General features: G+C 43.6%; 1 protein-coding gene and 1 long non-coding RNA gene across 4 annotated transcripts in view; one reads left to right on the forward strand and one right to left on the reverse strand.

The window, feature by feature from the left end:
• Window positions 1–26,184, reverse strand: part of AIG1 (androgen induced 1) — a 127,959-nt gene that overhangs the window by 26,007 nt on the left and 75,768 nt on the right. The window lies entirely within an intron of this gene.
• The window catches only part of LOC130150980 (uncharacterized), a 33,395-nt gene continuing 8,537 nt past the window's right edge, over window positions 1,327–26,184 (forward strand). The window contains exon 1 of the long non-coding RNA XR_008822452.1: window positions 1,327–24,812. This is a non-coding gene — a long non-coding RNA (uncharacterized LOC130150980). The remainder of the gene's footprint in view (window positions 24,813–26,184) is intronic.

Here is a 26,184-nt window from a genome sequence, read left to right on the forward strand (position 1 = left end):
GCACTTGAGCAGAGTTACAGGCAAATAAAAGTTCAGGCTGATGGGTGCAGGGTGGGGAGGGTGGGAAGCACACGGTCACACCAAGATGATCTCCACAGTTGCCTTCACACCTCAGCAGCTCTGTGGTTCTGTGACCGTATGTCTCTAATTGCCTGGCTGTTATGGTCACTGGCCTTTATATCCAGTCCTGTCAGTTCTCAGTACTTCTCCTTCCATCTCCTCTCCCTGGCTAAGGCTGGGTCTGTAAGAAGTTGCTGTATTTTGTATGTGGTCATTGCTATCATCCCCTTGGCCCCCCATGGTGAGAGCAGAAAAGTAGAGCTGAACCACCCTGACCTGCATTATTTCCACCCTGTGCATTTCAGAAGTCTCTCTTGTTCAGACTCTCAGAGTATTTCCTAAATAGCCCTGTAACTGTCACCGTTTTGTAGCTGAGGAAACAGAGAGATGACAGGCAGGTCCCTGTTCTACATGTGGTTTCCTCATTGTTAATGAACCCATTGTGTGTGAACATGTGTTTGAGGTGGAAAATTATGGAAATGCCTTTCAGATGGCAACAGACTGGCCAGTTGCTAGACTCATTTCATAATGTTAGCTATAACATTGATCTGTTGCAACTAAAATTCTCAGAGACCACAAGTGCCAGAATCGCAGAGTAAATCCTTACTAACAAGGAACATCACTGCAAATGTGTCACTGACGAGGGGTAACAGGGATTCCGAGCTGCCTAAGACTATCTGATTGACAGAGGTCTTTAACTGGAGAATGGCATCTGTTGGGAAGGGGAAAATGCACATTTAACTAAGAGCACTTCAGCTGCACAGCAGTGATATTTTCCACGGGGAGGGGGCAATAGGGGCAACCTTGCTGCTCAGAGGAAGACCGGAGAACTGCCTCGAGCGCATCTGGCCGCAGCGTGGCTGTGGGAGCCAGCACGGCGGGCGCAGGAAGCTGGGTGACAGAAGGAGACCTCTTGCAATCAGCAGGTTAGCCGAGATGGGCTGGTTAGGGACTCCATCTCCAGAACCGGAGACGTAGCCACCTCGGCTGCGCCGGCTGAAAGACAGACTTGCTCAGATTGGGGTCTGCACCGAGCCAGGACAGCAAGGCATGAGGAGCCCATGGTGGGGACAGCAAGGACGGCAGCTACTCGCCCGGGCCTGGGTCGCCCAGGCCTGAGGAGGCCTGAGTTACAAGCACTGCAAAGGCATGCCAGAAGGAGAAGAGACTTACTTAACACTGTTGGTTTATTCACCGTGGGCTTCCCCATGGTAATCCCCCCGCCCCCCCCCCCCCCCCCCCCCCCGCCCCCCCCGTAAGGTTGTCTCTGCTTTAAGCCCTTGGAGCTCTGGTTGCTCAGGGGCACCCACGTGGGTAATTCTCTTCTGCAGGTTTCTAGGCAGGATCTTGTGCCAGTGTTATTTTCAGCAGGAATACCTAAGGGGTTGAACCCATCCCATCTGACTGGCAGCAGCGCCGTGCAGAGAGGGCACATAACGTACACCCACGCCGGACTGCGCCCTCGGCGCTCTGGCTGCTCCCCCACTGCTGCTGCTGCACTGCCTTCTCAGTGGGTTGATAAACTTTGCATTGGCATTTCTGCAGAAGGTACCTGGCAGCAGACTCCTATCAGTATTTTAATTACTTGCCCTATTGGGCTACCTTGTTGAGCAGTCTTCTTCAGCCCTATAACCAACTTCTTAATACTCCCCGCCATGGAACAATACTAAAATGTAAGGAAAAGCTTGCTGCACTGATGCAATGTCCAAGAGCAGTGGAACTACTATAAGAAGACTTGAAACTGTATTGTGGTCCTTAGATAAATCCCACAGTTTAAACAGCAATCTCCAGTACATTCTCCAGTGCGTGACACTGCCTTCTCACCTTAGTAAAAAAAAAGAGCAAAATAGAACCAAAACTTCAGACTTTTTAGCAAACCGGGACAAAAAGTACATAAAGAGACCCCTGACAACCCAGACTCACTATAGGATCAGCAGGTATCACCACAGTATAATTCCTTGTGATGATGGTATATCATTAGTCTTATTAATAATTAAAAAAAACTCCTGTCAGTATGCTTTATAAATACTGCAATTAACCCTTATAACATTTCTGTGAGACAGTGGGGGGAAAAAAATCAAAGCACTTTATCAGTGAAGAAACGCACACAAAGAAAGAAAATGCATTTTGTCTAAACCAAGGCGATAAGCAATCAGTGATGGATTTTGTACTGGAATGTGGGTGTTGGCGATGCCTTCGACTGGGCTCAGCCCACATCACCACACTGCTCCCCTGTCAGGAGGTCAGAGTTGGAACAGTGCTGGTGGGAAATCCACAGCTACTTAAGGGCTTGAATGTACTGACCCCATACGTTCACGGCAGCAGAAGAAAATCACATGGATAAAATCCAATAGCTTAGGCACCCAATCAAAGCAGATTTTTTAAAAACTTTTTATTAAATGTGAGCCCATCTGCCTCCCTAAATGTCAACGCAGACATGCTAGAGGGAAGACAAAAAGGCCAGAGGAATACTTGGGCTGTTGCCTGTGAAATTTATTCTTGTTCTGACCCCTCTCTGCTGGTGAAAGCAGAGAGCAACTGGGGGCTTAAAACTAATGGACTTCAGCTTCAGAGCAACTTTAGACAGGGTCCATGAATTTGAGCCCCGGCTTAGCAGCATGCAATCCAGTGACTCATACAGTCGAGATTCAAGGATTCACGGCATGCCTTCAGCTAGGCATATCCTGGGAAGGAGAAAGGATGCAGTAGTAGGTTAGGGAGTCAGGAACATCACAATAATGTTTTGAAAGGAGTTCCTGTACTGTTTCCAATCTCCCCTTCAAGTCAACAACACATTTAGGAATAACCACAACGTTAAAGAAGCTGATAAATACTGCACTTCACTCTCCTCCTCAGGCTGGCCTTCAGACGGGATCAAGAGGCTGAAATGACTCTAGCAACATTAGTGGATGACCTCATGGTGGCTAATGGACATTGTACAAACCTCTGTGCCACAATCCCTGTCTAAACAAATACTCACTTTGCCTCTCCCACACAACAGCTGGGAACCTGGCAAACACCAGCCAGCCTCCGGCACTCCTGTGAAGCAGGCAAGCACTGTCCGTGTTTTAAAAAGAGAACTGAGTTATCATAACAGTCGATTATTTGCACCCAGTACCTAAGTGGCTGCACTAAGAACTGTGCCTTGACCCTTCAGGAAACCTTTTCTGATGATCCTTCTACTGGTAGCCGAGACACAAGCTCTTTCCCCGAGGCAGAAGGTTCTCTGTGCTGGGGAGGATGAGGTGGCAGTGGGGCACAAGGGCACTGAGCTGAGCACTGCTGCACGGCTGGATGCTGGTGACAGTGGGGGCACAATGCTGCAGCTGCCTCCATCGCCCCAGCAGGACTTAAGGAGCTCTCTACTGTACTTCCCCAGTGTACTTTACAGATGATGGACTGTTTTGGCCAAGAAGGGGAGAGACCTTCTCACTCTGCATCTAGGAGAGGTCAACAGCTCCTCTAACCAGTAAATCCTTGTCTGAGAGCTGAGACTTGCGCATATGGTATTAAAACAACTGTTTACAGCTGCTTTTGTGAGGGAAGGGTTAATACAAAAATCTTTTATTTTTGAGAAAGTAATATGGATTTTGGCTTCTTTTTTTTATCTTTAAAGAAAAAAACAATTCTACTTTTTCCCCTTAAAAATAAAAAATAAATGAAGTATTAATTTGATTCAATCTGAAAAGCCATTTTTCATTAAAAAGTAGTCTGAATTTATCATGTGACCAGCTCTGGTGGTAAAGTAATTGACCAGTGATGTTGACAAAATATCCCAATGACTACTAGAATTCCTTTGCAAAGAACAGATACAGCTAGTGGGACTGAAATGTAGTTGGAATAGAAGAAAATATTTGGAAGATCTTGCTAAAAGTAATTTTTCATCAAAGACATTAGCACTCTATTTGTCAAAGCATTCAGAAAGCTTCTTAATTCTGCTGGTCTCATTGCTAATGCTGCTGCTTATGTTGGGACAGTAATAATCTCCCATTTAATAGGAAGCCACATTCTTTCCTTTTGGGTGAGGATTTGCAAATGGCAGTCTATTCATTCATTTATCAATTCCAGATGCATTTAATAGTCTTTCAAACTGAAAGTGGGGAAACAAAAATTAGATTAATTGTAATATGGCAACAGTCTTCAGTACATTATACCATGTTTTCTGCCCTCTAAGGACTCCTAAATCACTTCAACTACCATTTTGGTGCCTTGGTTGTATTGAGAGCAGGGAAACCTCCAGCCCTGACTTAATTTGGGATGAGCCACCAGCACGTGAAGTGTTCTTTCTCCTCCTATCTTTCACCTGTCTTTTCTCTATAAAATCCCTCTTTCCCTTTCTGCTTCCAGCCTCACATTACCTGGATGCTGCTCTGCTCCTCCACTATCTCTCCACTTGTGCTGCACAGTGGATGTCCTGTCTGGCCTTTGGCAGGGAGGAAATTCCCTGGCCTGGCCTGTCTTTCCTTGTTGTGCTCTAGTCCAGTACCAGACACAAGAGAAGCTACTACTTCATTCATAGCCACAGCAAGAGGCAGTCTTTCTGGAGGGAGTGCAGCTATGAAGTCCTCCAAGGAGGATAGCTCATGGAAGTTGGAGAAAAAGCATTCTTGGTTAAGGATGCTCAAGTTTAAAATGTGGAGTGGAAGAAAAGTAAATGAACCACATCAATGGTATTTTTAACACTGTGAAAGGCAGTATTTTCCCAGTCTTGCAAGGACAGAAAAAACAGAACAGAACCAACCAAGCACTCAGAGCTCAGGGAACGTAGAGGGCAGGCAAAGTGCAGAAGCCTCTAGGGACAATGCATTGCACATCACAAGTGCCAGTTCTTGCTATTAATACAGCACAAACTGTTTATGCTCCCTGCTTCCTTCGCAGTGAGAGATGGGCAACTTACCTTGCGTCTGGAGCAGGCGTGTGCAAAGCAAAAGCATACAGATAGGCATAACAGAGCAGATGGAGAACATATGAGTCAAAGCATGCTCTGTAAACAGAAGTTATAGAAGAGGACAGGTGGAAGAAGACTTTTCTATTAAGTGCTCTTAATAGCATTTCCTTAGCAGCCTATTCCTTTAGCATAAGAAAGCAGTCCTTCTTGTAAGGAACTGGAAAATATTTGTTTTACTGATTGCTTTGGGAGAGAATAAGTTTTGGGAATCTGAACTATGAGATGAAAGCTCAGCACTGCTAATGATATTTGTGTAGGATGTACATATCTTAGCCTGGAGGCTCACACAGGCTGAGTATGTAACCTACAAGCTGTATATTTCAAAGAGAAGACATACAGCTTTCCAGCATTTTCTCATTTCCGTTTCAGGTCTTCATTCTATCTTAATCTTTTTTAAGAAAGAATGAAAGATGAGGAAAGTTTCTGGATATCACTCTTTATTTTGCATTTGCTGACATAAAAAAGGGAAAATAATGGGAAAATGGATAAATTGGGAGGAAGAAAATCCATAATGGTAAAAATCCAAACCATTGCAGGTTAATTTTTGATGAAAAAAACAGATTTATCCAAAAATTATGAAAAAGAAGGTTCCACCTAAAGACAAAGGTTTATTTTTTGTTGGAAATAGCTTTTAGTTATTATATTCAGGTTTTGATACCTTCCACCTATAAAGTGCTAGTAAGTACAAAATTTTAAAAATCCACCACAAGTTACATAATGTACTTTAATTATACACCTTATTCATGTACTTTATTAACATCCACACATAGATACATCTGCATATCTTGTATATATAAAACTCTTACTATTTTAAATCTAAGTTATCAGCAAACTTAAAATATCCGCAAAATAACGTAAGTTCCTGTCTTCACCATAAGAATGTAAGTATGAGAGCTACATGGATCTTCTTAAGATCCTGATGAAGTATTTTGGCTTCTTGAGGCACACCACCTCTTTGTAGTATTTTCAGAAAGAAATCTGCTGTTTTTGTTAAAGCCTACATGCAACCACCCAGTAAATAAATGCATGTGTCTCCTGGCAGGTCAATTATTCTCAAGGTTTCCACTCAAAGATGAAGTCCTCTTTCCCTCCTCTCTCTGCCGTGTTTGAATTCTGACATTTGCTTGCTGAAGGGATGAATTAACTCAGAGGCAATATTTCTGTATTTTAACTGCCTAAAGAATGTCCAGCAAGGAGAGCTTGTTTTATTTCCCTCAAAGTCATGTTGCCATAATACCGTATTTCACTTGACATAGGTAACTCTTACAGTCCACATACAAACAGAAATGATGTTGCCACTTCTGTGTCTCAAACAATCTTTTTCACGATGTCTGGATTACCTAAAACCACTTTGATAACCTTGGTGCAGTTTAGATATACAAGAGAATTTAGCACAACCAGTGTGGTTTTTTGCCAAATGTTATTTTTTAACACTTCCTCCTATGAATCCTAAACCACTTTTTGTTATTCATCTCACTAACCATTCATGGATGAATGGCAATTGCTGAATATCTTAGAAACAACACCTTGAAAATGTCATTCAAATCAATTTTTCAACAGCATGAGAGGCTAGGAGGTAATTCACACTTCTTTTATAATAATATTCTATAAGAGGTACTGTAGTCGTCTGCCTTGCCGCCACCCCCCTCCAAAAGCAAAGGATTAGAAATTCACTCTGATTTAGTGCAGCTAAATGTACCAGGCAGAGAAAAACAGTGCAGAAAGAATATGCTATTAAGACTGGTAAATCATGAGAAAAGCCACCTCCATTATTGCTGCAAAACTAACCTGTTTCTCCCAGCTCAGCAAAAGCATGGGAGAAGAATTCTGCAAGCCAAATCTGGAAAATGTCTTTCCTTCTGTAAAGAGCATTAATCCATGGCCAGCAACTCCTGAAGCATCCAAGCCTGGCATCTTGAACACTGCCTCCTTCTAATAAGAGAAGCTCAGAACCGGCTTTTGCCTCCTAAATATCAGCTACTTATTGACAACTACAGAGTCCCTCCTCCTGAAGTGGTGACACCTTAGGGCTGCACTGAACCTCTCCTGATCCTAAGATGTCAAGAGAGCATTATTCCAGCATTTGCTCATATCCAGCTCTGCCATGACTCTAAAACCAGCAGCAGCTCAAGCCCCAAGCTGGGACAGGGACCTAGAGACCCCCTGTGGCTAAAAGGCCATTTCATCCTTTCAAGAGGCGACTGGTGAACGAGGAGATACCAGCTAAGAAGTTCAGGCCACAAGACTTGTCCTGCATCTGACACTTCAGATCAGTTTCTGTTGTCACCATGTTCCCGGAGCACCTTAAATAAAGCAACAGCAGATTTGGACCATGGCTGAGGAATGCATGAAGCAACCAAACCCAAACCATCCCTTTTCAAAGTCTTGTTGTATTACTGAAAGCAGATGTAGAAAAGCACCAGCACTGCTATTGCTAAGCTAATTTCCACGGTGTATTCTACGTACACAGACTAAACCAAAGGAACACAAAAAAGAGGGGGAAATATTGCCTCTTTCCTCTAATCAGACATGCAGACCAGGCATCTTCCTGTAAGTCAGTTCCTTTCAGGCAAAACCTCTGATAAATCTTACAGCTAAGGGTGAACCCACTTTTTAGCATAACATTTGAACCTAAGCTCATTGCTTCTGGTGACTTCATATGAAGGATGCTGGCACCACACAGTCAAGGACGCTGTAGCTTAAACTCCTCAAGGTGCATGCTGCGTAATCATTCTTTCATTTGACATACAGAACTGCATGTACTTGCCATGAGCCTCAGCCTTACAGGGCTGCTGGGGAGGCTGCACATATTCTGCTCTATTTAGGGCCTTCTCCAGCTCTCCTGGTCAGAACAGTTTACCACTCTGTCAGTCTGACCAGTGCCTCACATACGGAAAGATTTCTCTTCCCTTCCATCACACCTGCAAGCAACAAAGCTGACCTGCAGGCCAAAAAACCCCACCTAACCCATTTGAATCCTTCTGATTTTCAGCACGTTCCAGGATGATTCCCACAGTCTCCATCATGGGGCTGAGGAGCTCATCTCATGCCCATGTGATAAGATATCCTCTTCCCCATAGCTCACCTGCAAGCACTGCTGAGCATGACCACCATTCTGCGCAGCACCTCCCACGTGGTGGAAGACATACCCTGAGAGAGAAGAGGAACTTCTATGGTGACGTTTCTGGGCTGCTGAAGGGCCGAACAGGTCCCTCAGGTAGGTCAGGGGAGCTTCAGAGACTCACCAGCCTGGAAGTAAAGCTGTGATGTCTCAGGAATAATTTTAAAGCGAATTCCTTACATTGCTTACAGGTTTGGACCTTCCCATTTTTGAAGCAGTTGAAGATTTGACCTTCCCATTACGCTCCCTACCAGCACTGCAGCTACTGAGCTGCTCGCACGTTGCCTGTCTGTCCATCCCATCGGAGAACATTTCCTGTTAAAAGAATTTTTGGCACAGCTGCTTCATTCTGCTCAGGGAGCAAAAGTCCATGCACTGATTAGCAATTGATTTTCTAAGAAGTACCCTACAAATCAGGTCTCCTCTCTCTGTTTGCCTTCACATTTCTGCCGGAGCCTCTATAACTAATTTAAACAGACACAAGCACTTCTCCTCCTCTCCTTTTTGATGCGAGCTGTTCCAACAGACTGTGTAGCGAAGCTGCAGCAATTTCAAAGGCTTCCGCTCCCTGCGCAGAAGGGAGCAGCTGCAGGAATAGCTCTTTGAAGAGGAAATGGCACCCAATGGGACTGGCAGGCAGCGCCGAGCTGAGCTCAAACAGCCCCCGAAGTCCTTGGGAGCATCTGAGGACATCAAAAGAGGAAAGATCTAGGCTGGGAGAAGCCTGAAGAATTAATTTAAAAGACTTCCCCCCCATCCCTGCAGCTTTCTTCTGTGTGAGCAGCAGGGTCTGAGAGGAACAGTCTTCCTCACATTCAGCTCAGATGATCCTACACATATCGAAAGGCTGGAAATAAGGGTTGAACATGAGGGGTAGTTGCATTCCTGATTTATTTATTAAATATAAATGTATAGATATGTATACAAACACAAACATATCTATGAAAATATTGTATTCCTGCATATTATTAAAAATCTACTATATTTCTATTAATATAAATAAGCATACTACTGTATTTCAAAGTGACCATAAACCACTCACAGGGCTTCATGGACATTTACCTGGTTAACTGATGGACTCACTGATGTGATTTCTCTCAGTGAAAAGGTACATTTTTAATGGTGTTATTTACAGCACAGAACACACTTTCCCACTATCCTATTCAAGTGATTTACAGCAAATTCAATAGACAAAATAAGGAAATCTCTGTTTCACACATAAGAATTTGTGCACAGGTATATATATAACCCCTCTGTCCTCAAAGCATGCAACGTCACTGACTTATAGCTGAACTTCATAACTAATGAAAATTCCTAGTCCTGACTTAACAGGCCTCAGACCTAATGGGACTGCATCCAGTGAATCCCTATGGCCTGCACCACCCTTGCAGGACTTCTCCAGCGGAGCGGTAGTTCAAAGAGCAGTCAAATTTTAGTGGCAGGACCCCCACAACAGTATTAGACCAAATGCATGTTCTTTTCTGAACACTGCATGCTTCTCTAATTACTTATATATAAATAGATGCCATTTTACTACACTCTGCTACTGTGCGTAACCAACATGTTGTCCTGAAAAAGAACTGAAACAACACATCCTGCAAATGCCTCCTCTTTGTCCGATTGCACTAATTATACACCCGCCGCATCAAACTTTTTCCATCTTTGTCCTCCTAACCGGCAAATTCTGCTTTTTCCCCATCAGTTTTGCACTGCTTTTCTCTCTTCACTTCTGAATTTTGCTTCTGGAAGAATTTAAGTTCATGGACATACAAGCCTGAGTTAAGCAGTGCACAGACCTACTGTGCGTGCCTGTTTATGCCCACACTTCTGCATACCCCCTGGCAGAGATGTGGTGAGCCTTTTTTCTGAGACCGTGCTGAGTTTGGCAGGACAACCCTGCATCCTGGCAGGAACTGCCCTCCAACAACTTTGCTCTATAAACAGGTTCGCTTTGCTATTAACATTATGCTTCATTGTCCTGATATTGCCCAACAAATTATGACAAAGCATTATATTGTGACTATTTTATTAAACATTACAGTGAACTGACTAATGAACTTCATTAAAAACACTTTTCCTAAGCATACAGGGTGCTTAACTGAGTTACTAGATGATGTGGAAAAATGATACAGGCAACTAAGATGAGATCAGTGGAATAATTCTAATTTGCACTTTTCTTGAAGTGCAAGATTTGCTGATACTCCTTGACACCTCACATCTTAGTTGTATTTTCAAAGTCTGACAGGTTCAGTTGTTGAGAGACAAAAACTCCACAGCCAGTTGTTTATACTTCTGACAGCAAAATTAAAATGCAGAGCAGGAAATAAACTGAAATGGTCTCATACTTGAATGGAATATAAACATTCTGCTTAATTAGGTCACTAAGCATATGTTTGTTTACTTGGATATTTTCTCTCTGGCAGTTCATGTCTGGGTAACACAACTACCTCGCTGGAGATAGTGGAATTCTCACAGCAGACAACATGAAGTTGGTAATTTTGGGGCCAGAGAAGTATGCTTATTAGCACTATTTCAAGTACCTCATAAAGAAGAGAGCTAAAGTGCAAGAGCAATACATGTCTCACTGGCTTCTGTGTCAGGTTGGTGCCCACACAAAAGACAGCAGAGCCATTAGGGAGCTGATTGTAGCTCTCTGCATTTCTGCCTGTCCCTGATTTACCTTCTTAGTTGACTGTAATGCAGAGAAGGGTGTAGAAGCTAGCAATGACTATTCCATACATATAGAAAATCTTCCCATGTTGCAAACCAAGAGGCACAAGCAATATTGCTGTCTACATTTGTCTCATGTGACTACTATGTTAATTTTTTCTGGAAGGGCTGGGGAGGAAGAAGTTTGAAAGTCTTGCACTGTCCCCTAAAAGCTGACCAGGGAATTAGAAAATAATTACAGCTTTTAAAGATTTCAGTGCAGTTGATCTGAAGAGAAATGGCACCAGCAGCTTGGAGTGTCGGTCTGAGTTCAGTGACCCTCTCCTTAAAGCTGGCTGGAAGCAAACCGAGTTCCTGATTTCATTTCAGCTGAACAAACTCCTATTAGTCCGCTGTGCCCCGAAGGCATGGAGGCCACCTCTCAGTTTCTCGCTGTTGGCACACGGGGCCTAGAAATCCCCGCATCAGTTGTGCACACGCTGTCTAAAGCACAGCCTTGATTGTAAGAGACAAAGAAGACCAGTTCCTACAAAGAGCTGAAGAAGCACGTTTACTGCTATGATTCACAGCTGTTCGCTAATGCTGAGGCTGAGGCAATAATGCTGAATCCTGGGATCCACAGGAATACCCACAGGCCCAGAAACCCTAAGCCTGACCCCTTCTGCCTTTCACCTCGCCATTGTTCTGTTCACAGGCTTCAATCCTCACCTCCTTTTCGGCTCTCTGTCACAGAATTCCCTCTCTGCTGCCCTCTTCTTCCTTGCCGTGTTCCCAGATCCCCCGCCCAGCCTTCACCTCCCCCAGCAACTCACATGGCACACTACATCCATCCCTTAATGATCTCTCTGTGCTTCATCCTCATCCAACTGCTTCCATGTGGTTGTTTCTTGCCTGTCCCCCACACTCATTGGGTACCACCAAGGAAAAGGTAAGGACACAGAAGAGCTAGGTTTGCAACAACTGAAAAGCTGTAGATTGCCATATGACCACCTCTAAAAGTCTTGGATTTTGGGTCCTATCCTTAAGCCCGGTGTTTTGGTTTCAGCTGGGATGGAGTTAATTATCTCCTTAGGAGCTGGCAGGGCGCTGTGTTTTGGCTCTGATGTGAGATTTTTCAGTTCCTCAGGCCTCATTAGCAAGACGGCTGGAGGGACACAAAGAATTGGGAGGGGACACAGCCAGGACAGCTGACCCAAACTAGCCAAAGAGGTATTCCATACCATGGGACACCATGCCTGGTATATATACGTGGGGGGCTGGCTGGAGCAGGCAGATCATTGCTTGGGCACTGGCTGGGCATCGGCCAGCAGGGGTGAGCAGCTGCACTGTGCACCACGTGTTCCTTTCCCTCTGTATTTTGTTCTTTCCCTTCCCCTTTTCATTGCAACTGTTATTGTCATCGTTGTTATTACTGTTCTTTCATTTTTATTCTATTTCAATTATTAATTTGTTCTTATCTCAACCCTCAAGATTTACATTCCTTTCCGACACCCCTCCTCATCCCTCTGGGTGAGGGGGGAGTGAGCGAGCAGCTGCGTGGGGCTTAATTACCAGCCAGGGTTAAACCACAACACCCGGCTTTCCGGAGGAATATGTGACGAACACTCTGGCATGTCTCAGTGCCACAGAAACACGAAGTGATTTCAGTCCTGCCTCGGAAGAGGTGTCTCTTGCACAAGGCATGTAAGGAAATCACTTGAGCCAATAGCTTGAATGTTGCTATTTCATTTGTCATAGGCAATGAACCCCGCTGCCTGTGCACACATCTCATCAGTTGAATCTGCACGTTGCAACAAACTTGGAAACAATTTTTTTAGAAAAGCATGCTGTTTTTAAATGCTGTACATGTATCTGATCTCTGCTACTCTGAGATGCTACCAGGAAAACTGATCGTGAAGATAAAAAGGGTGAGAAAATGGACTATTAACTCAAGAATACCATTGGTCACCTTGCAAAGAGGAAAAGACGACAAATCCTTATTGCTTAATGCAAGATCTCGAGCCACATCGCTGAAAGGCATGCCTGTACAGACACATTCACTACTTGCAATTCCTGTACAACCACAGAAATCCCCGGCAATCTGGAGAGCAATGCCATCAGAAGTCATGGTTGCCCTTCCTGCTCCAGGCAGAAACACGCTCAGTCCTGAGGACAAGGGTGCATATGCAACTCGGTCCTCACTACAAGGCTGGGTAGCGTTACCTCTGTGGGACTGATGGAACCAGTTGCCTACTTCTAACAAGCCTGCCTGGAATCTGGGGCATTGAGGACTTCAAGAACTTGCAGGTTAGCCAAATCTCGGTAGATTGAAAATGAAAGACCAGCAAAAGACATACGCCAACACAAGATTGTCTCTTTGCCAAAATTCAGCCCTTTGTTCCAAGGGTGAAGGTGCTGGAATGTTTCTGATGTTAGAAGATATGTCTTCTGACAATTCAGTTTTTATACATGGATGATCTGTGGTTCTGAAGTTCTCTCCTGAAAAATTCAGGTAGGAATTTAACTCCTCACATGGAAAATTTCAGGCTAGACTTCTTATCGTGACTAAGTTAAGTAATGGAAATTATTAGGCAAACCTAACTATAAGCATTTTTCCACGTTATAAAAAAACATGCACCAAACTGCATGCTTCTTGTTTCGATTTTGCCCTTATCCCCTTTATTCTACACCAATCTCCGCATTATTTTTCTTGTTCATTTTAAAAGCACAGGCTGCTTGGAACGTGTTTCCAACCTTCTTGTCTTCAGAGGTCCAAGCACACTTGTGGTGATGCGTGAAAAGCCCAACAATTCCCATTTCTGTTCGCATGGCAGGCCCAAGCCTCAATGAGACTCAAGGAAGACCTTCTCAGGTGGCCGCTCGGGGAAGCCAGCAGAGGCACCGTGGGCACAGCAGATGCCCCTCGCTCCCACAGACCCCTCCTTTTATGGGCCTGTGTTGAAAGCAGGACAGAGCTCTCAGAAAACGGTGCATGCTGTTCCCCCCAGATCCCAGTTCCGGGACACGGAGCTTTAAGGACAGGCGTGTTTTTCACAAATAGCCAGTCTTTTCTGGACCGAGTACCTCAGCAGTTGCTCCTCCGCTATCAGCCTCACGTCATCTCCTGGGATGAGTTCTGATTTCTCAATACAGATTACTTGCACCTGGATGGCAATGATAGGGTGTTGGCAGAGACACCAAGCAGACAAGAGGAGAGGGGAGAAGCCTTGCCAGACCTTGTGTGTGCAACTGCTGAGTCAGTTCAACAGCCTCCGATACCCCCACCCCCACAAACACAGGTGCAGATGGCCATGTAAAAGTAATCTTAATTTGGCTGCTGCCCAAATTCCACATTCCTCTTGGCTCCATTGGACCCGTTTTCCCACATGACCTCATCCCCCATGCCCTCGTGGCAGACAGCCAGGCAGGCAACGTGCAGTTGATTCTCCAAACATCCAGGAGTTGTTGTGGAAGTGGGAAGGAGATGGGATTCCGATATGGGCGAGAGGAAGAGCGGATCGGCATGCCTGGGTCTGGGCCTTTGACCTCCAGACTTCCCCCACACCCACTGGAGTCTGGGAGCCAGGTCCTTGGAGCTACTGGGCTGCCTCTGCATCCTTCCGCTCCAGCAGTGATGCACAGGCTGCAGGAGGTCCCTCCATGCGAGGGACTCTGCTGGTGTAAAGCTGCTCCGCATGGAGCCCTGCAGCCACCGCTCTGTCTCCTCCACGACAGGATTAGCAGCTGCTTGGTGGCATCAGGATGCTCCTGCGAGAGACTCAAGCTGCTGCAAGCCAGCCTCAGCTGCTGGCAGAACTGGCCAGGCCCCTGCCCCTCTCCATGCTCAGCTCCAGGTAGTGGAGGGCTGAGATGCAGCTACGTGAACAACTTGAGTGCCAGCTTGAGGACTGAGGGTTACTTCCCACACCCATCTCAACACATAAGTTAATACTGTGTATAGCTACAGCATATGGAGCTCATGGACATATCAGAACACAATGACTGAAGATGAAGAAAGTTAAGTTTAACCTACGCAACACTTAACGATGCTCTTGACCACCGTGCAAAGTTTTTCTAAAGCTACTATATTCACCTGTCTACAAAAGAAGAGTAAATCCTTTCTTTTCACTTCAGCAAAACAATCAGCAAGTCCACGTGTTCACCACTTGCCAGGAAGACTAATGAAGTCAAAGCCAGTGGTAATGAAACACATGACATCTGAATAAAGGTTGTTTCCATGATGTGTTTCAGTTTCCAAAATGAAGCCACTTTGCGTGCATGACTAACAAACTTTGTAACTCGCCTGATCTGCTTCTGAGGGCATCTTATTTTTCTCCCTCTTCAACGATTTTTCTAAGAAAAGTAAAAAAAAAATAAAATTGGTTGATTTTGATTACAGTAAAGCAGAGACAAAGCCTGGAGTACTTCAGATAGCAAAAAGTTTCAGGAATTCACAAACAGTTTGAAACAGGAGAGTGGTCACAACTTCACTGCAGGGACCACTGCTTCAGCTGCTATGACTGGTAAAGGAAAATCAAAATCCGTAGCACTCAGATGTGTACCATATTTCATGATGCACATCTAAGAACCACCCATTCCCTCGTCTCGTGTTTAGCATATCCCATGTGTTAGGGCGAAAAATAAAAACCTGAGCAGTAGGCATGAGAATGACAACACCATTGGGAGCCTCCTGCTGTTGGAGGCTATACCGAGGGGAACTTTTGACTATCAGCTTGGCTGAGCTTCAAATTTGCCCTAAATATGGTGCAACTGGCTGAGAAGAGCTGGGACAGCAGGGTGAGAAAGTTTGCCACCAGAGAGCTATCAACATAAGCGGGTGACCACCTTCCTCTTTGCTAGGCTCTCACACAGACTGATCATAAAGGCAACACTAATAAACACTGCCAAGTGTTAGGTACAGCGCATGCCAAGCTCAAGCAAGGCTGCTAATGCAGAGCAGAGGCTGTGGCCTGGCAGACTGGGGCAGAGGCACAGAACAGCACAGAGGTGTCTGCGTGAGCACTGTGGAGCTGGTGGTGGGGAGGAAAAAAATAATTGCAAGAGGAATTCCATTTTTAACCGGTTGCTGAGATGCACTCTGTGCCTCTTGTTCACTGTGAGGGTGGTGAGGTACTGGAAGAGGTTGTCCAGAGAAGCTGTGGATGCCCCATCCCTGGAAGTGTCCAAGGCCAGGCTGGATGGGGCTTTGAGCAACCTGGTCTAGTGGAAGGTGTCTTTGCCCACGGCAGTGGGGTTGGACTAGATGATCTTCAAGGTCCCTTCCAATGCAAAACATTCTATGACTCTATTTAAATCTGAATTGTGTAAGCAGCGGAAACAGAAAGGGAAGGGTGGGCAAGGTTAAGGCTGCCCATTACATTTCCTGGATTGGCTGGGAAAGAATCATTTGGCATCTGAATACACTGCAGGAAGCACTCCTGACGTTGTGTCAACACCTTTACCCTCCTTCAGGGTTATGACCATATGTCAGAGATCTTCTTCCCATGGTAGCCATGAAGTTGCTTCGCACTTTTTGCTGGCTCCTAGGCAGAAATACTGAGTGGGAAGCTTTACTCTTTCTGTCAAGCTAGACCACGGTCACTGCAACCTCCCATGGTTGCAAACTGCATCCAGAGATCCTATGGGCATCCTCTTGCACATGAGCTCTGGGCTAGGATTTAGGTTGGAATCATGCTGTGAACTTGGGAGAAGGGAGGTGTGTGGGAAGGAAGAAATGAGAACAGAGGGGAAGGACACTGCAAGAGCCAACAACAGGATGGAGGAATGGAGATACACAGGAAACTTGTCCTTACCAGAATGCAGAACAGAAAACTGTTGACATGACACCCTACATGAAACAGAGCTATACAAAAGTCTATTAGCAGCTTTGGAGGTGTGCATGATCACAGTCATCCTGAATTTGAATCACTATCTGTTCCTGAAACAGACAGCTAGTTAATGCTTGGTTTTAAAAGTTGGAAGAGATCACTGATCATTTGAGCATGTTTCAGCATGATTGAAAACAAGTAAGGAAAAACCTACCTTGCAAGTATGAGCAAGCCATGTTTGGGATGATTTTTATTTTATTAATTTTTTTTTAGAAAGAGCATTTATAAAAATGGCTCTGTACATACGGTAAGTAGAACATTTGGTTGCACTGTGGTCATCTCAGTGGTATTAACCTGCAGCCTAGTGATTCATTATTTGTAACATCACTATCTTTGTGAAGTACCAGGTCACAATCATCGTAAACCCCAAATATTTCACATCAGTACTAAAATCTTGATCAGTCTTTAAGAATGAAAAAGGAGGAGAAATTAAGTCACCAAACAGGCAGGTTAATCAGATTCTGTGGGAACACACAACAGGACAAGCAGATCAGGTCAACAACAATTTTGGCTCTAATATGCTGAAGTGTGAATAGATGCTGTTATGCCGTGCTTGTCAAAAGACCACACGCAACAGCTTGGCCATGTAAGCAATTACTGTAACATTCTGTGGACCTGCAAACAGCAAAGTAATTCCAGAAGTGAACGTGCGCTACTGATCTCAGCTAGTAAAATTCAGCCCCGCTCCCACTTCTACAAGTTATAGCAGTCCAAACTCTCATTAGACAGCAAGAATTCAGGGCAAGGATCATCCTCTACTATGTGTTTTGTACAGTGCCAAGCATGAGGGGGTGGAGGACTCTAGCTGCCACATAATACAAATAATAGTGATTCATCTTTCTGATGCCTCAGTATTAGTTTGATTACCTGGCTTGATTCACTTGAAGTCTGCAATGGCTTCCGTGGGCTGTCAGAAACCTTATTTCCTCAAGCTGTTTATATTGGTGAAAAAAACCCCAACACACCTGCCTGCAAGAGGATGGGTTCGAGGCAGAACACAACACAGCCTCTCCTCTTCATGCCAGAGAATGCAAGTTTGCCTGAGCTGCTCTTGAGGTGATGAGGAAGTGTGGGAATCCAGGCTCTGTATCTGCAGCCAAGAGCAGCTTATCTGTAGCTCAGGTGAGACTTGTACTTTGGGGGAAACATATGCCCTAAATTGTGCTACTCCTTCTCACCCCGGCAAGGGTCTGGAGGTTCCTTCTTTTCCCTGAGCACATGGGGGCATGTGCAAGAAGCAGGTCCTGGTGCCCTCGCTGTGTTCTAAACCATGTCCTTGGCTCACTTGCTGGTGCAGCAATTTTGGGGAAGCAGATATTTGCTCATTTTAATAAAGACTTGTCTCTATTAATCCATCCTGTCCACATTCTCATCAAGATCCAGACTCTTACTCTGTCTGGGGCTCCAAATTTCTGGTACATTTGGAAAAAAACCAGTGCTTTTTTACTCCAGCCATACTCACCTATCATTTGGTTTTACAATGTCTCATGCCACCTCTTTTGGTTTTTATAAGCCCTTGTCCCACCTTGGTCAAGCCACTACCTAGTGCTAGCTGTCATCTCTTTATCTGGGTTTAGGTATTGTGCTTTTACCTTTTCAGCTTGTTCAAGGCCATGTATTTTTCAGATTTTTTTTTGGGGGGGGGGGGGGGGGGTTGGCTAGGGTTTAGTCATGTGGTTATTCAATATGTCCCCCTGCAGCTCTTACTCCCAAGAGCTGATGATTATGCTGACAGCAGCATCTTCAATCTAAGAGTACTGTTCTTTTCAGTGGAAAGAACTAACTGGTGAGGAAAAAGCAAAAATGCAAAACAAATTAGACTTTTTAAAACAGTCTTCCTGCCTGCCTCTTCTATCTAAATGTTAATAAACTACCCACCGACCTCTGCAAGTCTAAGTTTTGAAGCATTTTCTTTCAATAACCAGTCTGGTTTCGCTGAACAACTCCACACCAAGACAGCATTCCCTTCTAATTACTATATCCCTTCAGTACATGTTCTTCTCTTTATCCCTTCCTGGCACTGTCCTTTAATCATGCTTGTGAAACAGTATTTGTGGGAAAATCACACCTCTCTTTGGCCTCCACTGTATCCCTTCTCTTCCACCCGAGACCCATGACCAAACCCCTCCTAATCTTTGAGAAGGCTTTTAACTGTAGGAATACCCAAAGACAGACAGAGCCACATTTTCAAGTGCATCACAAAATTAATTCTTGTAATCTACAGCAGTTACAGGCACAGTATGAACCTCAGCCTTCTTCCAACTCCCCAGCTAAAGCAGGTGAAAGCATTCCAAACTAAACTCTTGCAATTTCTAAAAGCAATGTCACATCTCTCCTTTTTATGCAAGTAATCTCTTATTGGTACAGTTCAGTCAGTCACAGCTTGAACTGCAACTCCGAACACCTACTAAAAATTGACAACATGAGGTAGGCAGGTTACATCGCACACTCTTGAAAAGACCATAAATCTCTCTTGTGTAGCCAGTGAGAAGCAACTCCCTGTCAGCAGACACAAAAGAGGAGATATGAAGATAACCTTTCCCTATCTGTGTTGCAATAGCCTCTGAAGGCTGTAAACCTCTCCAGAGCAGCCGTTACAATGATGGCTCTGCATGTTGTGCTTGAAGAATAGTGACATTTCATCATCTGCCTACTAGAGATGCCGAAACAATGGAGAAGTATTCTACAGTTTTCCAAGGGCACACAGGGCTAGCAATGCATGCTGCTACTACATCTGCTAAAGCTTTTGCACTGCCCACTCACAAATTACTAGTAAGTTTCCCATGTGCTTATAATGGACTTCTCCCGCCTGACACCTCTGCTAGACATACCTCTGCAACTCACCCTGCTATGCTGCAGAACCTCTGCTCAAATAACCTTAGGTTAGCAACAGCACACTTTGGCTTCCGGCTTTCCTGGGCGTGCATCAATGGCTGATACTCAGCACTTTTCTACTTCTCCATGTACTGGAAAAAAGCAAAAAGCCAAATGACAGCCTTTTAGGTCATATGCAGTCAAGCAAAGGCCACCTTGAATCAGGACTGATGTTAGCTGCTGCTGTGTTCTACAGTCTCCTGTAAGATCCATTTCCTAAGTCACTCAGCATAGGATAGACTTTTCCAAAGCTATCTCTGTACTCAGAGCCCACATTCCACTTCCACGTGATGGAGGTACTTATGAGCCTACGACCCACCCATTTTTGAAAAGGTGACTTTGAAATCAGACAATCTGATCTAGGAAGGGACCTCTGGATGCCATCTAGTCCAAAGTCACTGCTCAGACAAGGTTTAACCAGAGCAGGGTGCACAGGGCAGTGTCCAATTGCATTCTGAATATCAGTAAAGATGGAGATTCCACAGCCTCTCCAGGCAACCTGATCTAGTGTTCAGTCACCTTTACAGTAAAAAAGGTTCTTCTTACGTGACCTTAGCTCAGTACACCGTCTGTATATTTTTTCCTCTTGCCTCCGAGGAACCTGAGAAGTTGCCTACATGTTTGGGGGGAACTTCCTGCAAGCAAAGTATAAGCAGGAAGGGTGAGGTTCTCTGCCATCCATACATCATTCTTATGTTTTTAAGATAAGAATTTACAGCATAGGTTGCTAACGCTGAAAAGGGATGTTTATTATTGCATCTATATTTTAGCTTACAGCCAGCAGAAACTGCACAAGCATCATGGAGTCAACCTTAAAGAGAGCCTATGTCATAGCAGTCACCTTTTTGTCCCTCTTTGCCAGTTTCCTGTTACCAGCGTTGATAAAGTTTAAGGGTGGAAGAAGATTTATATAGGATACTGACAACGCCACCTGTCTCTGAGGCTCATGAGCGGGTCAAAACCAATGGTGTTACTTTACCCATCTCTTGGTACCTAATGTTCAGTCTAAGAACATCACACAGCATCTGTCCTCTGCACCTCACAAGAAGAAACAGGGCTTTCAAATGGGAACGATCCACCAGAGGCTGCTTTGCAACTAGCCACTTAGGGCACTGGGATTTTTCACCATCTTGTCCATCACACCTCCACTCTTCTCCTCTAGGGTTATTTTTTCAGCATGCTTACTATAGCTGTTTTCTTCACCAACAGTGTTAACTTCAGGGACTTGTTATTCCATTTTACAGTACTTAGCTACACGTTATTGGCCCCAGTTTAAAATCTGAACCAAAACAAAACAAAAAGGTGGGAAAGAAAGAAATCCTCTGAAGTTTGGAAGCAAAACTCCCAGGTATGTACAGAACCATTGCTAAAAGAACAAACTGACATGATCTGTACACAGGTAGGGTTGTTTGGTTGAAGTTGTATCACCTGAGGTGTCAGTATTCTCTGTACCCTAAAAAATACCTAATTATGAAACAAGCATAGGAAACTATGGGCTGAGATGAACATAACCAACTTCCATGCAGTAATTAAGTTAATGCTGCAAGATAAGCCATGGCCAGGGAGGGAATGATGGGTTTTTCTTTGGTAAAACTGAGAAGTGGATGTGTCAGATCAGCTATCCAGCACAGCAAAAATAAGATGGCTTCCAAAGTAAGTACGAAGTGTAATAGATGTACGAGGTTATTGTTTGCAAAGGTTAGAGACATCTGGGCCAAGACAGGATTCTTTTCTCTGAAATGTTATATTGATATATATATATAAAAAAATGCTGAAGCCAGCCTTGTCTGTACCAGAAAATTATTGTCTATTAGTATGCATAAAATAACTCAACATGAAACGTTAGGGCAGACAAAGAATACCTTTAAAGGACCTTGATGCTAACTGGAACAACAGATGACACACAGTTAAGGAGGACAGTGCTACATGCCACGTCAAATTTAGCTCATGTAAACTAACATGATAGTTAAAGGATGTTCAAGTATAGCTTCCAGACGGAAGAGGGAAACAAAAGTCAGAACAAACTTGCTTAAGATGATTTCTGATTACTTTGTTACTGGAAGGACATTACCAGCCAGTTAAGACCATGGTAAAAAGAGAATGTAGTGTCTTGCAGGAATTTTATTCCCACCAAACAAAGCAATCTGTTGCTACATATATGCACAGAACTGGTAACAGATACTGTGACAGTATAAATGTAAATAGAGGAAGTTACCCCATAGTTCTACCACTTTTAAAAATTCTGAAAAATGCAACTGATAGATGGGCATAATTGAAGTAAAGCACAACTGGCCAATTTCTCAGACCAAATAGCAGTAGTTTCTGACTTCATGTGCTCTCTCACTGGTCACTGATGCTTTTTTTTCCTAAGATTATGTTTCATACTGCTTTTCAAGCAGAGATTCCAGAAGAATTCTAATTGCAATAGATATAATGTCTGAAGTACAAAACTTCTGAATTAAAGTGCTGTACTTGTTAATCAAAAGGCGCATACTTTCATTATGGACAATTATATTTATGTCTGAGTCTTTAAGTAGAATTTATTAGATTGTGCCAGCAATTGACATACAATAATATGATTGTCAAACACATTATAAATTATGTATACCAGAAGCAGTCTCACTTCCACAATATAAAGTAGAGAATTCACCCCATAAGCAGGACAAAGTGGTCTTTGAGCACTTCAAGCACTAGAAATGGGGTTGAGGTAATAATTTCTATCTTGGAGTATGGGTATTAGTTTCTTTCAGATCACAGTTATCCACCAACGAATGCAGCTACTATACCCCCACCCTCACTACAAAGTAGGAACATAAGGTGAGGGCAAGACCTACGTAGGAGAGGAAAACAGAAATACTGGATTGAAACATTATGATGCCTGACCTTCTTTCATCAGGCTGAGAGATGTGTTTCAAGGCTTCCCATGGCATGGCCAAGCAGCTATACTGAAGGTGAGAGCAAGACTGCTGTACTGAATTTAAAGGTGACATAAGGGCTCGAGTCTCTGCCATGCTCAAGCTCCAGTCAGCACCCACGCAGAGCCAAGAGCTAGTGTGCAAACACACAAACCCTTCACCTCTGCACTGCCTGGTCATAACTACAGCCACTGGTGTCAGCCTCCCAAAACATGAAGTAGCCTGAGAGATGCATCTACACAGATGCTCTGCTAAACCCTAACTCTGCACAAATGGTTTACGTTGGCAGGAAGTTCCTTGACCAAAATACGCTACAATGACACAAACGCTTTTGTAAGTACAACCGCATCCACTTCAGTACAGAAAGGAATGACATAGGGCAACCTACACCGGCACTGTCAAAGCACCAACAGTTTCAAAGACAGCCAGCTCTCACGTATGTTAGCTACCACAGATTCCGCCACAATTCCTCCGAATCAGTCTCGCACATGAACCGATGCAAGGGGCTGGCAAATGGTGGCTGTAGTGGGAGAGAAGGCCTTTGTTACCCTCTGCCACAAGGTGTTTGCTTGCTTGCTGCAGGAGGAATGCTTCAACAGCCTTGCCCATGTTCAGCTTCTCCCGCTGTCTGGCCAATACAGCTGAAAATGTGAGGTCAAACCAGAGGATGCAACTGACACTCTCTTCCCCCTCTTTTCTCAACAAGAATTAGCTTGGGGCAGCGAGGAAAGAACAAGGGAAATAAAGGAAAATACACAAAGTAACAGTAGCTTTTTCTTCAAACTGTCCAGGAAAAAAGGCAAAGAAGCACTGATTTTACACTCTTCATGTCCTGTTTCCGCACACCCCATTCCCAAATACAGGACACAGCACAGCAATGAAAACAGTGAGCTACAGTTTCCCTCCCCCGCCCCATCGCCCGGTACTTACCCACCTGGATGTCCTGCACCCGTGTAACTGCCCTTAACTAGCACTGGTGGAATATGACATTATAAAGTAACTGCCTGAAAGCACTGTATAGACATCTAGGTGGGTTTCTTTCTTTGAAGGTAGAACTGGCATATCCTGATCTTTCCTTGTAGAATGCCAAATACCGATTTATTTCTCTTTTCCAGATTCTTACACGTTTTCAAAATCCACTAATGCAGTTTGTTTGAGGAAGAACTTGAAATGTGACCTTTTTATTAATTACCAAGAGAAACTGAATACACAAAGGTTTTCCTTTTTGTTCTTGTTGGGTTTCGGTTGTTTCTCTGTGTGTTTTTGTTTTCACACACAACGGGAAGGAAATCATGTGCTTCTATAACTGGCCAGCATTTCTCTATCACATCAGAAAATATTTTTGAAGCTTGGATAAAAAGAGATTGGCCAAATATTTAAATACCTTTTTATGCCCCCCCCCTTGGCAAAATTTCATGTATTTTCCTTAAAAAACCCAAACTTTTATTTTCTGTTGTTTTTATTCTCTTGTATTGTAAGAGCTGGCAGAGGCCTGGCCACAAATCTTCCATTAATATTAAGAAAAGAAGATGTGGGGAAACCTTTTCACACAGTTCTCTGAAAATCTCAACCTTTGATAAAACAGAATGCCAAAACAAAAGCAGTAATAACATGGTTGACATAACTTGAATGGTTCAGTTGTTTAAGCTTTATCTGATTCCGTGCTTCCTGAATATGGGTAGTTTGGTTTCTGGGATAATAGCAATTTGGATAGTTACTTCATTATTTCATCTCAACTGGGTTTTTGAGGAAATGTTAGTTGATTTGTGGGTATGTTGTTCTTATTTACCAATGAAATACTATATTCAACTGCAGCAAAGATTTTTTCCCATTTGTTTAATATAAAAATAATAGCAATTCAGCTGTATCCCTGGAGGATTTAAAATTGACAAAATCCTTCCAAGGGTTACTTTATAGTCCTTTTTTTGTTCATGCTTCCAGTTTGTCAGCAACTGAATCAATAATTAACTTGGACTGTCATGTTTTCTCTAACATAAATAGAACATTTAAAATAACAACCCTGAAAAGCCCTATTTTCTTTAGGTTACCCAATATCTCAGAAAAAGCAGGCGGCTGCAAACCACTACACAATTGATTTGAATGTTTTGAGTTCCGAGAGAAAGTCAGCTGCAGGACATCCACGTCTGTTTTTCAAAGGCTCAGCATGAACAAAACCTGAGCACTCTTTACAGGTTTTCTAAACAAGTGTATGACAGTGCTCTTTGCTTTTTCACTGCCTATGGAAGTGGCAGGTTATTCCTAGCCTTACAAACACCTTTGATCTGGATCGGTGAGGACCTGTCAAAGACTCTGTTTTCTTCAGGGCTCACAAAAGATGACAACAGAGAAGTATGCAGGTAAGTCATCCAAAATGCCAATTCATGTGACTACTATTAGCAAAGACAAATGTATAAATGATTTTTTTTAAAAAAAAAAATATCCTTGTTTGTATCCCCTCTCTCCAAATCTCTGTAGCTACAGCAGCTGTGCCATGCTGTTTCTTAGAGAGTTGGGACAGTATATTTCTTACTATTTTAACAAGATGGCAAAAACAGTGACATGACATCAATGGATATAAATGTGGTTGCAACTAAGATTGTCTAAACCCTCTTGCCTTATAAAACCAGTTCTGCTCAGTTTCAGAAGGGCTGAATTATTATGCCTCATTATTCCTGATTTTTTTTTTTTGGGGGGGGGGAGGGGGGTTACACTGAAAACACGGAATCTGCCAGAAATATTGACTGCAGTGTACTGCATTTAAGTATGTGGTGAGGTGTGATCTTATTTCAGGAGATATGCTGTACAATTTGGTCTAAACCCAGCAACGTACTGCTGTCAAAAAGACAACGTAGTATGATTACCAAGGAGGCTCTTCTGCAAATGATCACATGAAGACAACATAAAAGCAGAAGAAAACTATTATTAGGCTCAACAGTTTTGTCACTATGGGCTTTTCTGCGCTGAAGACAATTTACTACATTTTTTTTCCCTCCACGATTTCTCAAAAAAAGGGGTCAAATACTACTAAATCCACGTAGTGGATTTAGATTAAGAGATTAACAGTACACCACACCACCAACTCAAATCTGGTTCTAATAGTTTAATAATCCTTTCCCCAGGGGAAAACTAACACTGAAAAATTACCAAAAAGGAAACAATGCTCCAATCCAGCTCAGGTTAAAGATTTTACTGTTCATTTTGAACACAGGAGATCAGTTTAGGGAAAGCACCTTTTTATGAAGTAGCTGTTTAATAAATGGCAAAAAATGTTCCCTGCTGGAACTGCCTGTGCAAATATACCCTTAAGCCTTCAGTATCTGCAATATGTTGTCCTCACTACCGGGGACCTGGCTGCCCTCTCCACTCCCGTATCATAAGAAGCAGCTATGCAGCATAGCGATTCGATGAAGCTCTTTCTCATGACATTCTGGAAAATTATTCAACTAATGGCTTGGTGGGCAGGTCCAATTTTTTGCCTCATTGTCTGTGTTCTGACTCCAACTCTATAATATTTTGGAGAAAGTTCGCTGTTTCTGCACTGTGCCGAGTAAATATTTTGTCAGTTGTTAAGGATGAGCTACAGAGTAAGACCCGGCAATGTATCCAAATTCAGCAGCAAGACTTGGAACCGTGTTAGAACTTTTTCCAGATTGTGATTTGTAATGTATTTCAGAAGCCAGCAGAAAACCAACCACTTGAACTATTACAGAAAGGCTGAATGAACCCTTT

The sequence above is a fragment of the Falco biarmicus genome, chromosome 6 (genome assembly GCF_023638135.1).
Source record: "Falco biarmicus isolate bFalBia1 chromosome 6, bFalBia1.pri, whole genome shotgun sequence".
NCBI lineage: Eukaryota > Metazoa > Chordata > Aves > Falconiformes > Falconidae > Falco > Falco biarmicus.